This window comes from Athene cunicularia, assembly GCF_003259725.1.
Source record: "Athene cunicularia isolate RWA chromosome 9 unlocalized genomic scaffold, athCun1 chr9_part1, whole genome shotgun sequence".
Taxonomy (NCBI): domain Eukaryota; kingdom Metazoa; phylum Chordata; class Aves; order Strigiformes; family Strigidae; genus Athene; species Athene cunicularia.
Window position 1 is genome coordinate 16,195,452 of NW_020799110.1, and position 16,615 is coordinate 16,212,066.

Below are 16,615 nucleotides of genomic sequence, written 5' to 3' on the forward strand. Positions count from 1 at the left end.
CCCCCCCCAAGTTATTTTCACTATCATGTTTTGTTTTATATAGTTCAATATTTTAATTTCGCTTTTAAAATTAATAGACCAAATACATGGGTAGATGGAAAACTGAACATCTGATCTAAAATTCACTGTCTGGTGCCACATAAAAGGTATCAGCACTGTAAAAAATGTCAGTACCATCTCTTGTGTACCTAGCAACCGTGAAAAATACAGAGAGAATTTCTCAAGAAAATTCCCATTAGGCTTTGTCTGAGTAACACCAAATGTGTCGTAGTCATAATATGATTTAGAACAGGAGAATAAACAAACAAGGAATTTAAATTTTATGCATGCATTTGAATCTATCACCTGCTTATAAGATACCATTTTTAAAATCAGTATAAATGCAATCCCCTGTGTGGACAGGTGTTGTTGATTTAACTTGGATTCAGTAAACTGATCTGTTTAGCCAAAACTCACACAAACATTAGTTTAATTAGTCTATCCAGTGTTCTAGAAAAAAATGTTTTTTAAAACAATTCCAGTGTATGGCTATACATAAGAACATAACTAGATTCTACTTCTAAAATCTTACATTTCATGTCCATAAAGTCGGTAGCAAGAAAGACACCATTCCACTTATCACTTTTAAAATAAGAATTTAAACAATACCTTATTAGGAATAAATATAAACAAGAAATTCATATTGAAAAATATGATCAAAACCAAACCCACAGCACTGAGAAACACTGAACCCAAATTTCACCTCTCCATTTCATCTATAGTAATATTGCAGCAGAATAAAATTGCCAATCAATAAACTTTATTCAGTATTTGGATAAATATGGAAACCATGCCATCAGAAATTAAAACACAGCAAAATAAAATAAATATGAGATTAATTTTTTTTTTCTTAAATGTATTTAAATGAAAATTATTTTGCCATAAAATAGATTATTGTCCTAATATTTTAATAAATAAGAGACTTTACTCTCTTTTCCATCATAAATATCACATCATAAGCATAATGTACAAGTCTCTAGTTTCAGCACACTTCATCTGACTTCTAGGAACAGAACCAAAAAGAAATCACGCTATGTTTCCTTCTTATTGAGAAAGGATCTATATGACTGGAAGTTTTCTGAGAATCAGTCCAGGGATTTAGATTTGGCACTTTTACAATAGCCATAATGTCTTTCACTGAGTAAGACCACACTAGAAACCAAGATATCTTGACCATTTATTTTTTCAGAACACATCCAGCCATGAATAGGTACAACTACATTAATAGAAAGGTAACCAACCAAAACAGGTATGTAAGAAAAACTTAGTTGAAAAGTGCCCTTATTTGAAGAAAAAGCTTTTTATGCTCGTTGGTATATAAGCACCTCTTTTTATGTTGCCACAGATTCTAGATGAGAAAACTGCTAGATTGGATTTAAAATGAAGTTCCTTCTATTCCAAAGACATCACACCTGAACAGTCAAATGCAAAAGCTTCTGGCTTGAACTGTCAGTAGCCAGAAGACCTGACCAACACACAGACCTCAGAATTTCATCTGAGCACCAGCCTTTGGAAAAGGACATATTTCACTCTGCTGGGGCTGTGTGTAAAAGAGCAGCATCTACCTAAAGAGCAGCTGAAATGTCACTTTGCACTATGACATAACTGATATTACACAATTGACTATAAACATACTAGAAAATATACTGTTCTAAAGTCTCCATGGCTGTGCTACCATCCAGTATACGCTACCAACCAGTACCACTGGCATGTGGCTTTAAAAGCCTGCTAGCTTGTTTGAACTCTGCCATGGCCCTTCTGTTTTCTTTTGGGTGGCTTTCAAAATCTCCCTTTTCCTTTAGCTAAGTGCTTAGCATTTGCTAATGAGACTAGTGCAGAAAACCCTTCTGCTTGTTTCTGATATAGTCAGTAACTGAGCAAGTCCCACCAGGTGAGGAAAGCTCATGGATGATGGACCAGTGAAACGCAGGGTTTTATACAGCTATTTCATATGTGTCAGGCACATGCAATATTTCAGGTTGGCTCATCATGAACTTTGGAATATATTCCAAAGCATAGCTATGCTCCCAGTATAAAAAGTGCAAAGATTTCTCTTCTGCTCATTTACAGAGGCACTATAATACACTCAATGGCAAGAGCAGGGTAAAGGAAGTTTTGTGTCTGTGACTGGATCTTCACAATTCTTCTGAATCAGGCCACTGTGCCTCTCAAGATCTTAAAAAATTAAATAAAATAAACAAACAAATAAGCTGATGCCCTCAGAAGCTGTCAGAAAAAAAAATGTTTCTCCAAAGTTTTGATCTATTTTTCAATCTAAGCATGTAGATGTTTCAACAAAACTCAGAATCTTCTGAATCTTTTTGTTCCCAAAAGCAGAGCTCAAAATCATGAGAAAACAGAAGTGATAACAGATGTTGGCATTTTAGCTTTTGGCCCTGGCCAAATCTACATAAATAGGAATGTGCAAATAGGAATGGCAGAAGACAACTGTCTCTGGTGCTAGGATGGCTCAGACAGCATTAGACATTAGATGGCAGCAGACAGAGTTCCCGAAGCCAAATCCTTTGAGGGCAAAGGTCTGTATTGCTGCTGTTGTGTCCACCAAGCCCCCCAGCCCCTCCATGGGAAAACATGCTGCAGACTGATTTGGTGGAGACACGGGCTCAGGCCTTCATGTTCTGGGCTGTATTAACAGTCTTGTCACATTGAGGATGTCACGGAAATTTAATTATAAAGGGTATCAAAAGTCCAGCCTACTTTTTATATTTTAAGAGCTCAATGTCAAAACCCCAGAGAAGCCAAATTACACATAAAAACCTCTTAGGTCAATGAAATCACCCAAAATTAAATCCTGCACTTAGACTAGATTTTAACGGATATGTTAATTCATTCAATCTGCAGCTTAGCCAAGTTACATTAAAATAATTTTCACAAGTAACAGATTTTTTTTTTCCCCTTTAAAGAAATTATATACACCCCATTTAATATGAAACTGATATGACACGCCTTTAAAGAATGAATTAATATCACATCTTGAGGGAACGGCGAAATGAGGCAGCATTTTAAACCAGGAGTAAAAAATATTTTACATAGTATTTGACAAGTTGCTCTATGGATCATATAAACACATACACGCAAACAAAACTTTACAATATGCATATAAATAGCAAGTTTCAAAGTCAAGAGGTGAACAACATCAACCTATATTTGGCAAGCATATTTAAGAGAATTTGGCCAAGATGGACATTTATTGCACGGCTATGAGCACTGAGTTATCTAGATCATGTGATATTCCAAGATATCTTGCAGTTCTCAAAACTGTTAGAAAACTATTCCTGACTGAATTATTTGTTCATAAATATTTAACTTGTTCAGATCAAGGGCTGCTCAAAGTCTTCTGAGAGCTTTTCCCTGGTAAGGCACTACAAGGTTTTATCACTGACCCTTCGTAAGGCCAAACTGTTGAGTTAGAGTTGAAAACCTGTTCTGCAGATGGAGCACTGCACTGGGTTCTTTGCACCTGACTTGAAACTGTATGTTTTACAACAGTCTCAAAGTACTTCACTCATACATTCTTTGCTTTATGGTAAAGTCACACCTTTTAATTACACACTCCATTTACAGCAACTATGCAGAATTAGTGGGAATGTTGCCATAGTTGTGACACTCTAAGGATATATGCTTTAACTAAGGCAAAGTTTTGGGGCAGAGGTTATATCTTCATTAGAAGAATAGACACACAGGGGAAAAAACACCTTTTAGGCACAAAAACTTTTCCAAAACGGAATGAATCATCTTCTAAACTAAACAAAAGCTGTAAGCTATGGGGCTGAATTTACCACTTGTACTACCTGTGAGAAAAGCCAGTTGATGTCTGGGGGAACATTAACAGGGGGAATTGCATAACATCAATGTTAGCTGAGCTTCAAAACACTAAGTAACAAGATCTCCAACAAACAACATGTTGAGTGGGCAGCTCTCCTGAATGGGAAATTACCACAGTGTTAGGAGGAAATTCTGATGTTTTCACTGATTTCTGGTCCAAGCTCAAGGTACAAAAGTACAGCATCCTTTCACAGTCTGGAACCATATTTAAGCAAGCCTGATATACAGACATTATTATTTTTTTTTATCCAATAGCTGAAAGTATATACCCATGAGAACAGTGACATGGGGCCCAAACTCTCATCCAATGGGCCTTAGGTACCTATGGGTTTAGCACAGTATGGTGCAGTTCTGCTGTACCTAATGAATCCTTTTGGTGAAGCACCAAAATTGAGGTTTCCAAAACCAATGAACAGCTAAATGTGCTTTCTGAAGATGCAAGTTTTAGATCTAGGCAACACCCTAGAACACTAGTGTGTTCTCTTTCCCTCTTAACACGAAAGCACAGATATTGTAGCTTCTTAAACCACTGTGGTAAAAAAACATCCTGAAACTTCACCCCATGGGCTGTCTTTCAATATAACTTTCTGGTAAAATGAACTCTTCATAAGTCCAAGGTTACAAATCCTACTTGCTGAAGGTCAGGCATCACATTTTTTCCCTTATGAAGAAAGAAAAAAAATCACTGCAGATGAACTAGAACAAGGTAGTTATTCGAGCTTCCAGACATATTTCTTTCTAAGATATTGTATGCACTACTACTAACTTCTTACAACATACCAGAAATGAGAGTTAAGAAATGACAGAAAATTGGCACATTTGACTTTACAGCACACAGACGTAAAAAAGGAACTATGATTAATTCCAACTACTTTTATTTCTTTTTCAGCTATTTTCTTTCACACAAAAATATTTTGAAGCTATACCTAAGAATACCTAAACAATATGTTACTGTTTGTTTGGGGCTGTTGGAGGGAGTTATGCTTGTTTTTCCAAAGACCCTGGAGATCTTCCGTATACAACTCATCTCTAATTTTCTGCTTTTGTAGGTCTGTGGAGGCATCACCAGAGGGAAATAATAATGGAAATCAGAAATTGAGCAAAGTCTGTTAAAAACAAAATTAAAGACCTCTGAGAAATTACAGACTTCAAATTTGATTTTTTTTTTTAAACCGACAGCCTGGTGAAACTCAGAGAAAGATAAACACATTATGTTCAACTTCTGGGTATCTGCCTCACAGTGACAAGAAAATATCCTTATTTCAAGAAAATGCACTTTAGAAAAAAGGAATAAGAAACTGAATTTAAGGATAGCTGGAATTAAAACAATTTCAAAGGCTTAGACATCAAACAATTTATTATCATCTGCTTTCTAATTGTATCTGTCTAGATTTCTAATCTAGCAGAAATAGAGAGATTCTAAATTTCTCATGGGAACAGTCAGGCCTTAATGAGAAACGCACATGTGAAAGCTAAGCTCTTCTGTACATGGCAAGAGCAGCAGGGGGAGCAGGGGGAAGGGAGGTGGTGATCATGCAAGACAATTGAAAAAAATTCTGCTACAAAGTGTGTGTTTTCCAAGTGTAAACGCACAAAGGAAACAACTTCTGCTATGAATCAGTTAATTAAAAAAAAAGGAGGTCTGGTCCTAAACAGCTTTCAGTCCAAGTTCAAGAGAAACCAAATGAAAAAGGCAAAGACAAAACTGGTTAGTGATAAACATCAACTTTAGCACTCTTCTGCATTTAACATTAGGCAAAACTATTTTAATCAGGAAAGTAAAACCATGTAGTTTTCCAGTAGTGTCTGAAAGGAGTTAATGAGGTATTTTGGCATGTTAACATTCCAAGAGTCTGAGGAAATATGGCAAGAGAAAAAACATGCATATATGAGAGTTTTAACAAGGAATGAAAGGTAATACCTTGAGCTAGAAATGAAGGTTTGTATTTCAAAAGCAACTGAGAGTGCATGTGGCTACACTGTAGAGAAGCATCTTCTGTGGGAAGAAATATTTCCAGAGACAGGGGCTAATAAGGACTAGAGGGAACAAGCCAGGAGAAAGATCTTTGTAACTGAAAGTGACACTGAAAGTGAATACAAGCAAAGCATTTATTATTTGCCACACCCAAGGGATGGCTGCAGGTAAACAGATTTCAGTTGTAGCACATGGAAAGAAAAGATATAGTGTTGAAGATGCCATGTGTGTAGGGCCTGGATATTGCAAGATAGAGAAGATGAAGGATGATATGCATGATATGACCTAAATTGCCAACAGTGTTTTCTTAACAGCTGAAAGAAAATATAATGAAAATGAGAATTCGAGGGTAAAAAATAAGAATTCTCATTGGTTATACAAATGCAAACTGAATGATTGCATTTGGAGATGTGATAAATGCATGAGTGGGTCTGCCAACAACAACTCAGGGAAGAGTAGCTGACCTAGTGCTCTGAGACAACTCTATCAGAGATGATACGTAACAGATTAAAAGCAGTCAGAAAACCAGTCAGATCTGCATGAGTGAAGCTTTGTAACTAGCCCTCTTTAGAAATTTTGGTGAAAACAAGAGCCAGGAGCTGACTTTGCTGTCTCCAAACAACAATGGTAATGGGCATGTTGGATGAGCTTAGTGGTAAGAGAAGATTAATTTTGGGTACTTGCATGTGCCACAAGGCTTTACTGCACAGCATCCTCAATGCTTTGTGGTTGCAGGAAAAAAAAAAAAAAAAAAGCAGAGAACTTCAGAAGAATGACAAGGAAGGGAAAGTCAAGGGCACAAGAGAGATCTGGAGATGAATTAAGGGAAGGTCACTGGGGTATGGGTGAGGATAAGATCACACACAGTGTATGCAAGAAACTTCTACATTCAGTGCCAAGAGATAAAAAGGCAGGGTTGTGGGGGGGAAAGGGAGGGCATGCCAAGGGCTGGGGTAAGTCAGATCATTTATAGACAGTTTTCTCAGAAGGAGCATGTGAAAAGAGCGAAATGGAAAAAGGGTGTGATTAGAATTCAAAGGCAATGAGAAGGAATTGTCTAATCTGCTTGAAAGAAAAGTGAGCTGTAAGACAAAGACAGAGGACTACATTGTTTTCTATATTAAAGGTTGGTGGGTTTGATCTGGTAAATCAGACTTTGTTTTAATTCTCTGGTGGTAGGTTTTTTAATCTCAAGTAATTATCATTGCTTTGCAGTATTCTCTGCATGTCCCCTGGCTGAAAAGATATAACAGTGAATGGGAGAAAATTTAAAAGGATTCATCATTTCAATTATTCCTAATTTAGACAGAAAGTTTTAATTTCTGTTTTTCTTTAAGAAAGAAGTAACTTTTCTTCTATCTTTATTTTAGTTAGACTTACGCAAGCTATTTAATATATATTAAACATAACTTTAAATTAAATATGCATCATATCAAGATGTGGCACCATTATAGTGTCAATACATAAATAATATCTTCACCACTTGACTATATCTCCTGTCCAGCTCAGTTGCAATTAACAATTACCTCTTTTTTTTTTTTTTTTTTTTTTAATATATCTTTCTAAGAGAAGAATGAAATATGGAAGGGATTAAATACTAGTGCAATGCTCACCACATGACACCAAGACATTTTCAAGCAATTAGCCATAACAACTAAAATAAACTAAAGATACTTACCCTAAGACAGGCTCAGCCATTCTAGCAAGTATCCTACACCTCCTTCCTCCCTTTCTTATGTGTGGTTGTTTCCAAGTCTAAAGCTGACTAATGTACTTCCAAGTTCTTTATTTCCACTTATTTACAAACTTAACAGCTAGAAGTGCACAAAGAAAACATTGCCTATGTCAGATGGTTCTTAACCTCTAAAATGATGCCACATCAAATTCTTTTGGAAAACTCTTATTGCTCTAGACACCTGGTGCCCACCTGGTGCCCTCTCCTCATACACCTACACAGAGATGTCAATTTCCTCTCTCAACGGGGAAAGCAATTCTCAATATCGTAGGTTGTACCATAACTAGGAACTCCCTACACCAGCCATCAAAAGGCCAGGTCAAAACTGCCCATGTGCATCGCTCTTTGGGGCGGCCCCAACTGAAGTGGCTGAAGAACTGTTCCCCAGCCAGCCAGCTCTGAGCCTGTTGAAGCTGCACTACCTGCCTGTGCTCTGAGAGAAATGTACTAAACCTATCTTGTTCTAGAAAAACAAGCAAGAGGCAGTGATACGGTGAATTATAGCAGAATAGTCCAAAGAGGCAAAAAGTATTCTGCTGAAGAAGAAAATACGAACTAGAAAGTAGATTGTTTTGCTAATAGTTTAAATAAAACTTTCTTTAGGGAGGATACATCCATAAGTGTAGCGTTCTTTCCTTTTTTTTTTTTTTTTTTTTTTTTTAGCTGCTTCATTTCTGAATATATACCAAACTGTTTATTTTTCTAAGGGAAACAACTACTTTGACCAACTGATTGAACAAGATTATTTTAGGAGTCTGCTTATCTTATTAGAAGAGAACTGTGTTACAGTGCATATAACATTGATTTCATGCACATTACCACAAGTTTGTATAACAAGCAGTTCTTCAACCATTTCTACTTTATATTAATTTGTTTTACCCATTTACATCTACAGATGCTTTCGAATTTTTGATTCCTCATTAAGATTAATTTTCTAATTTGAGCAAGAAATAAGTCTTTTGCATTACAGTAAAACTTTTTACTTAACCTTGGATGAATTTATATTTTCCTCCACAATATACAGCTCAAGTAGGAAATTCAATTATTTTGCTGCTTATTAAATTCCATTTTAAACTCTATTTGTCAAAATTACTCTGCTGCTACATTACCATCCTCTTTACTAAGCTAGGCAAAAAAATGGTGATTCAATATTAGTTTATATCAGAAGTCTAAACACTAATAAATCACAAAGGAAGAGCACAGGAACACCTCCGAAAAAATATCTGCAATTCCATATCCTTCAGCATCAGTTACAGAAAACAGTGGTCTGTTAGAGTATGTGTGCGTTATGAAATCTAGAAGTCTATCCTAATGAGCAAGTGAAGAATCTAGAAAAACCTTATCAGCTTGATTTGTTGTTTGTTCCTAAATCAGTAACTACATTTCATTCACCCCTTTTCTTTTAAACAGCAAACTCAAAATCCACACTAAATGACATGGCCATTAAACATTGCAGGCGGCGGGGGGTTTGGTGTGGGTTTTTTTTTTTTCTGGATTTCTTTGGGTTTGGTTTAGCTTTGTTTTTTTTAATTGGGACAATTTCAATGACAACAGTAAAATTATGAAGGTTTGTTTATACAGGTAGGACTTAAAAATCACACCTTAACCCAGGCTGGAGGGGCCTTGGGAGGTCTCGAGTTGTATCAGCAGTGTGGTGCGGCAGGCGCACCCGCGCAGTGAAAAGAGGGCTTCTCCCTGCTGAAGGCGGCAGCCCCTGGTGGCCTTTGCTCTCAGGGCCTCGCGGTAGTTGGGGCCTTTGGCCAACGGGAGCCGCTACTGGTCACTGGTCAGATTTGGTCTGGGTGTCAATGGAGTCCCCTGGGGAGCCGTTTCCAGCTCCTCCCCTGGAGCAACACCCTGAGGTGGAGGACTCTCCCCTTGGGTCAGGACGCCGCCCAAGGAAACTCCTCGAGGTGGCTGGGGACAGGACGCTGCCCCGAGAAGGTCATCGAGCTTGAGATCCCTCGCTTGTTAGGTGAAAAGCAGCCTGGGGTGGGGCAAATCTAGGAGTTTTTCTTTAGAAATGATTCAGCACTTGAATCCAGACCTTTAAAGGTCTCTTCCAACCCAAACCATTCTATGATTCTGTGAAAATCAAATTAGTTAAATTCAAAGCAATTGCAAAAATCCCACTCGTTATAAAGTGCAGTGTTATTCACTGTATCAAAAGCAGTATTTAACAGTCCTTTAGGATGAAGTGGTCAGCTTACACTTTAATGAAAAATGATGGAAAACACAACTGGTCCCTACTACAGTACAGTGATACCAGGTTTTTGAGCGCATCTACGTATGGAAAAATGGCCCCTGTTCAATTAAACTTAGTACCTCTTTCCTGCGAGCCACTTGTTATAATCCCTGGAAGCAGTCTCACAATTTCACTTTGTCTCAAATTTTAAAATCTTAATATAATTTGTATGAATGACTAAACTGATATTCCTTATTTATAGGCCCTGATAGCTGTTTGACCGGTGATTTTCTCCCTCTAAGAGACTGAACTAATACAACCTTACTGATGTATAGGGCACGATGTGTAATTGCCAAGAAATGCATTACCATGAACAGCTTTTCAAATTATTGCCACTGGTGGTTTTAAATATTATTGAAACGCCTGCATCTGAAATGTACCTGAACATGAGAAAAGGAAACCTGTGCTTTGTACCAATCATCTTGGATTCTCTCTCTTCCAGTTTTCAACTTGTAGGATTAATATTTCAGACACAGATTTTCTCCAGTGAGATTCACCTGATTTACACTACTTAAACATCTCTCAGGTATGTGTAACTATCAGAACAAGTGCAAAATCAGAATTGAAATTTTGTCATAGTTAAAAGTTTCTGGAAGAAAAAAAAGATTTAATGTTACTGTTGAGGGCTGAGGGATATCAGAACCAACCCACATACCTCTGATCCTGCTTTTTGCACTACTGTCAGAGGCACAGGCAGGTATCTATAATACTCTTTTTATGTGCATTTGAACAGCACATGAGATATCATACTGAATCCTCCCTTGGTCTAAAGGACCCAAATCCACTGCGAGATTGCTCACTGTAGGGTTCTTTCTGTAGAGAGACTACACTGGCCAACAGTGCCGGGTACCTCCACTACATAGCTCTCTTGGGGATTAAACAGGAAAGCAATCACAAAATCTAGTATAAAATTTGTGGAAAATAAATTGTTTGCTGAAAAATTTTCCCTAGTGGACAAAGTTATCTATATTCTTCATTTGTTGCTGGAGCAGCAGTGCACACATGTGTCACATACCTCCCCTTGCACCTTGGACACCTCCTGATCCCTCCGCTGGCAGCCAAAGTCTGGAGAGAGAACTTTCCACCAGAAGCCAGAAATGAATGATTGACCTCTCAGAGATGGCTACAGGGCTTGACAAGGTGACAACATCCTACATCTTTATTTTTTATTGCATCAGCTGACTGGAAGGATCTTATCTCAAGCATTTAAACGGACATAAAAGGTCAAAGACAGACAAAAGTCAAAAATAAATTGTGCTGAAGTAGGGCCAGCAATATATCATTGAGGAACTCAATAGAAGCTCCTGGATTAACAGAATTATTTTAAAAATTGTATGAATATTATTTCTTCAGAAACAATTTTATTAATTCATTTTATATATATTTCTTAAATATCTATATCAAAGAGATTTGACTTTAATCATGTTTTAAGTAAATTATTTTTGGTTTATTACTCGAAAAAGACTACAGATGTTTACTGAATCCCACTTGAATCTCACCACAGTTGAACATTTTCATCTCTCCTGTTCAATACCTCACAAGAAAGAAAAATTAACCATTAATTTTTCAGTGCGTGTCTCTATGAACAGAATTTAAAAGAAATGTTTCATTGCCACACACACACAAAAAAAAGAAGTATCATCTTGAATATAAAGAAAATGAACACTTTATATGCTGAAGGAAGCAAAAATAATAAGAGTGCTATAGATGAAGGAATTTAGAAATTTTGTTTATGCATTATTTATTGCAACACCAGAAAAATTGAAAAAAAAGACTGTTTTCTTGTAGATATTTTGTACTGCTGTTTTGTTATTCTGTACCTTCATTTCTTGCACATATTATTTTCCAGCTGTGACACTGTGAATGAGAAGACTCATAAAAAGCAATCCCATCAGAACAAAACCTATGCAACAGTACTGACCCCTGAAACATTCAAAACCACAAGAAATAATATTTTCTTTTCAAGAAGGAAAAGTATTCAGAATAAAGAATCCATAGATACTACACACATTCTTATTTTCTATTTTTCTTTTCTTTTTCCTTCTGTAATAAAAATATTTCAGTTTTAACTCTGTTCTAGATTCTTTTTTTTTTTTTTTTGTCTTTCTAAAAAATGCAACATGGTTGTACTTAGACTATCACAAAAGTGAAATATCTTTATTTGACATATTTATTTAAAAGGGTATAAGACCAAAGTTTTCATCTGAAAGAAAACTCTGATCATAGTTGAACCTCTTGCACTTGACAGGAAGGGGTTAGGGTTTTTAATTCATTTGGAAGGATTCTTGCATCTAGGTTTTTCAGTTTCTTTTAGTACGATCCAAGCATTCTCAGCTGCGATCCAAAACATTTCCTGGAAAACTGCAAACAAAACAAGGTTTCCTAGCTGGTTCTGGCAAGGCCAAACGTCTTAAGGACCCACAGTTTGACACAGATGTGCAGTGAAATGAAGCTTCCCGTCATTAATCATCTTATTTTGTGTATCTTCATCGAATTACAGGCTATGTGAATAACTTTTTAATAATTAATATAATAGGACACCTACTTAGTATAAAAAAATTTCAGGGCTAAATAGAGAAGTAATTTGAAAGGCATATGACAGTGACCTTCAGAAGATGCCTTGACTCATTTAATCATGTATAACTACTCTGGGAAAAAAAACTCTGAAGTGTCTATTCTGCTGGTGGAGGGAAAAGCTATTTTTTTTCAATCATTTATTTATACTTCTAGATGGGGAGCTAGAATTATTTTTCTGTAAGCATCGGCAGAGGAAACAAACCTGATAACATAACTGTTCTTGCCATCTGTACATACTTTGCACATTGTCATATAGAGTCACTTTGATAGGAAAACAAACACAAAATTGCTGTGTTCTGCGTGTTATGTAAAATGCTCTTAGTACAGTTCAGTAGTGCCCTCACCTACACTGAAGGAAAGATGTTAATCTAACTTTGACAGAAGTGTTTGCAAGAGGTAGGAAGGATTATCTGTGAAGCTTAATAGTAGTTTAGGACATATTTAGGCCTTCTCACTTGCGAAGCAAACTTTAGGAGTGCCGTCAGCCATCTGCTTCTGCACAGAACGGCCTTTAAAAAGTAATCTTCCTGTCAAAGAGTGCTTGACATCCCCAGAAGCTTTTCTGATGACAAACCAGTTTATACCACCTGAGGGTACTGACTTCTGCGTTTGTCAGAGCAGCACATTCATTGTTTTCTCCCAGGTTTGTATGCAATCATACAGGCAGCATGATCCTTGGGTACTTTGTTACCTTGTGCTGCCCTTGCCTGAAATGTGCATCTTTCCACTACAGTCCAAGGGCTCTCTCACCTGGATTCTGACCCTGCAAAGAGATCAACATCATAAACTTAAGTAAACATTTGAGTCTCAATGGTTATGGTTATATCTATTTTAGGAGACTCAGGAACATCCTGGATGCATTTTGTGGCAAAAGCCTTTCTGTAGTAGTGAAAGGTCTACAAGAGATGATTTTTTTTTCCTCTCTCTCCACACTCGCAGGCAGGCACTGACACCACAGTCGCACACTAGCATCTCCTGGAAGAGAACACTCAGTCTGGGCAGCATCCCACGCTCATTTCCAGTACAGTTTCAATTTGAAGAGAGTACAGCAGTCATGGGCAGACTCACTTGTCCTGCAGTTCAGGTATAACCACTGCTATCAAGGACAGCACATCCCAGAATGCCTGTATTGTGTCACTGCTTTGTGATACAGATTTCTCAATAGCAAGCAACAACAAAACACCTGAAGTTTTACAGCAATCTTTAACAAAACTTTTTTTTTTTTTTTTAAGCATATCTCAAACAAAAGATACATGTCTTATTACTCTTCGCTATCATGGTACAACTGTTAATGAAGTCAGATTAAGCTTTATAACATAATAGCTCCATAATATAATTGTTTGATAACAGGATGGGAATCATCTGGACTAAAAATAAATTTAATAAATAAAACCGCTCACACCATCACATCATAAATTAAACATTAGAGTAGAATTATGCAACTGATATTGTTCTTCCTCAACAACACAGTTTTTGTCACTTCTTTCTGTCTTGAGGTTAAGTAAGCAAACATGACAGGTATTATATACAGCACTTCAAATGAACAGCCTGCACGTGATATGTATGCTAAAAAAAAAAAAAAAAAAAGATTAATACAGTGGAATAATAAGGAGGAGTGACTTCCACCCCCAACCCCCTTCACTCCAGAAAGCACTGGCTTCTTTAATGAAATACATTGCTGGTGGTTAACTGAACACACCTTCCAGCAGCTTGCTTAAAGAAAAAGTATCTTAGCAAGTATATCAAGATGATAAAGAAGACATAATAAGAAATTCTATGATGTGAAAATGCAATCACATAGTCCTTTCAAACGGTACAAGGAAGAACTTCCAAAAGAGGCACTTGGAAGGTTTGGTTCACGCAGGAAGATTGCTGGTGTCTGCATTAGTATCACTTTAAGCCAGGAGCAGTCCAATCATGGCATTATCCTGAGAACATCACTGCTTTGGTTATGACCAAATAAGTGGGGGGAACATAAAAGCCTTTGGAAGGGATGTGTTCAGATCACACCCAGTGGTTGCAAAACAGAAGAAATGGGAACAACATAATAATGCTTGCCACTCTGCTTAATGAGGAAATGTGGGAGTTTTATATCATAAGCTTCCTTGTAGCCCTATGCAGACTAACCAACCTCCCTTCCTCTGCTATTGGGGCCAAAGGGTGTCAAGGCAGCAGCTGACATGAGAATCTTTACATTCAACAAAGTTGCTTGTTTGAATACCAGCCATGCTTGTGGGGTTTCTCTTTTTCCCCATAGGTGTGGAGAGAGAGCAAATAACTTTCTTGCACTGATAGGTGGGCTCCAGCACAACATAGACAGTACACAGGCTGTTTAGACTAAGGAAGATCAAAGCAACTGTGCCTCTGAGCACAGAGACTCATCAACCTGATTATACAGAGTCAGAGAGGGTTCACAGCGCCTGGCCACTTGTGGGAAAAAACTGGCCTTGAAAGTTCATCTCATCTGTACTGAAAAACTGAAGGACTTTGTAAAAGCTGGCAGTTAGGTAATGAGAAGATGGACCTTGTACCAAGTATATTGGCAGACCACTTCTACCTGTGTGAATGGAAAAGTGAAACCATTCTTGACTATTTGGCTGGTTTTAAAGTACCAGTGCATTTAAATAAAGGAGCAAGGAATACATGACATACAAAATTAAGTAATCGAAAAATTTGGCCTTGAAGAACGCATTAGAAATTCTTGAGCTTGGAGGCAGACATAAAGAATGTCAAATTTTGCACAAGAATCATGGCATTTCTATGAACGGCAACCATAGCCTCACAAGCTGAAATGTCTGTGAGCAAAGTGCCGCAGAGACATACACAGGACAGGCGAGGAAATGGACAGTCCCAAAACACAAGGTCTATGCTGTAAGGTTCATGATATATATGTTCCAATTTTGTAGATTTTTGGGGGGCTGAAAATACAGAATCCACAGATAACATTCCACCATTTTAATCAGCAAAACAATAAAGTGAAGTCTTAGCAGAAGGGGTAAAACGTTTAAGAGCAGAATTACCTAAATACAGATATGATACCTCCCCTGCATTGGAATTTTTACACTGAAAGTGGCTCATATTGTAAAGAGTACATGTTTAGCCCCCTCTGCACTGAAATAAAAATCTCATAAGTACCAGAAAACATATTATATGCAGGCTAGGACCCAAAGGAAAAAAAATAATAATTAACTTTTGAGCATTGCAATACAAAAAAAAAAAAAAAATAAAAATTACACACAACCCAAACTCCTCTCGTTTTAAAGTTTACTATCAACTCAACACTACACAGGGATCAGCATCCTGTATCTACAGAGATAACAGAAAAGGAATAATTCACAGCCAATAGGGAATAAATTACTGCCGGAATATTAGTTTATTACTTGCACCTACCAGATGAGCTGAGGGACAGTTACTCTACTGCATCATGTAATCAGGGGACAAAGACTTCTTAGGCAAAAAAAAATAGCCTTGTACTCCAATCTCTAGACTGCCTCTTATCTAACTCATGTTTTGATGCACTTAGTTGAATGATCTAGTGCAAAACATCTTGAGAAACACAGACCATATGGCTTGGGAGGTTGAACGTGTGTAAGGACGGAGAAATGAATTCTTCAAAAGTTCAGTTGCAATGAAAGTGTCACAAATGATGTACCTCTTATCTATTAAACATGTCACTATTAATGTCAAAACAACTCAAAGATACACTCAAACACAGTGAAAATGTAACATTCCTTAAATGAAAATTCATGCTTTGATGAATTTAATGCATTCATCATACAGAAATGTGTTATATACATAAATGCATTTTTGCTTGGAAAATTAACTTACTGCACTTTTTCAGTATGAGATATGGATAATATCTTCATATGTCATAGAACTTGTTTCTCAAATATAATTTAAACCTCCAACTAAACAAAGACAAATTCACCAAAATACTCTTAGAACCTAGATGTGCAGTTTTAATTTCAAAGGAATGGTATAAGAGATAATTAGTGACAACAGGAATGATTGCTAGTGAAATCCTCTGTTGTAGCTACAAATATATCTTGGGGTGAGAGGAAAAACTGCTTAGGAACACTAATTCCAGTAACACTCTTTGCCCATGATGCCTCTTAACCACCAAAGCAGCAACAGATTTTTCCTGTTTTGGCAACAAATGACCTGAGGAGTACAGTGTAGAGGTGATGTTGAAATAGCT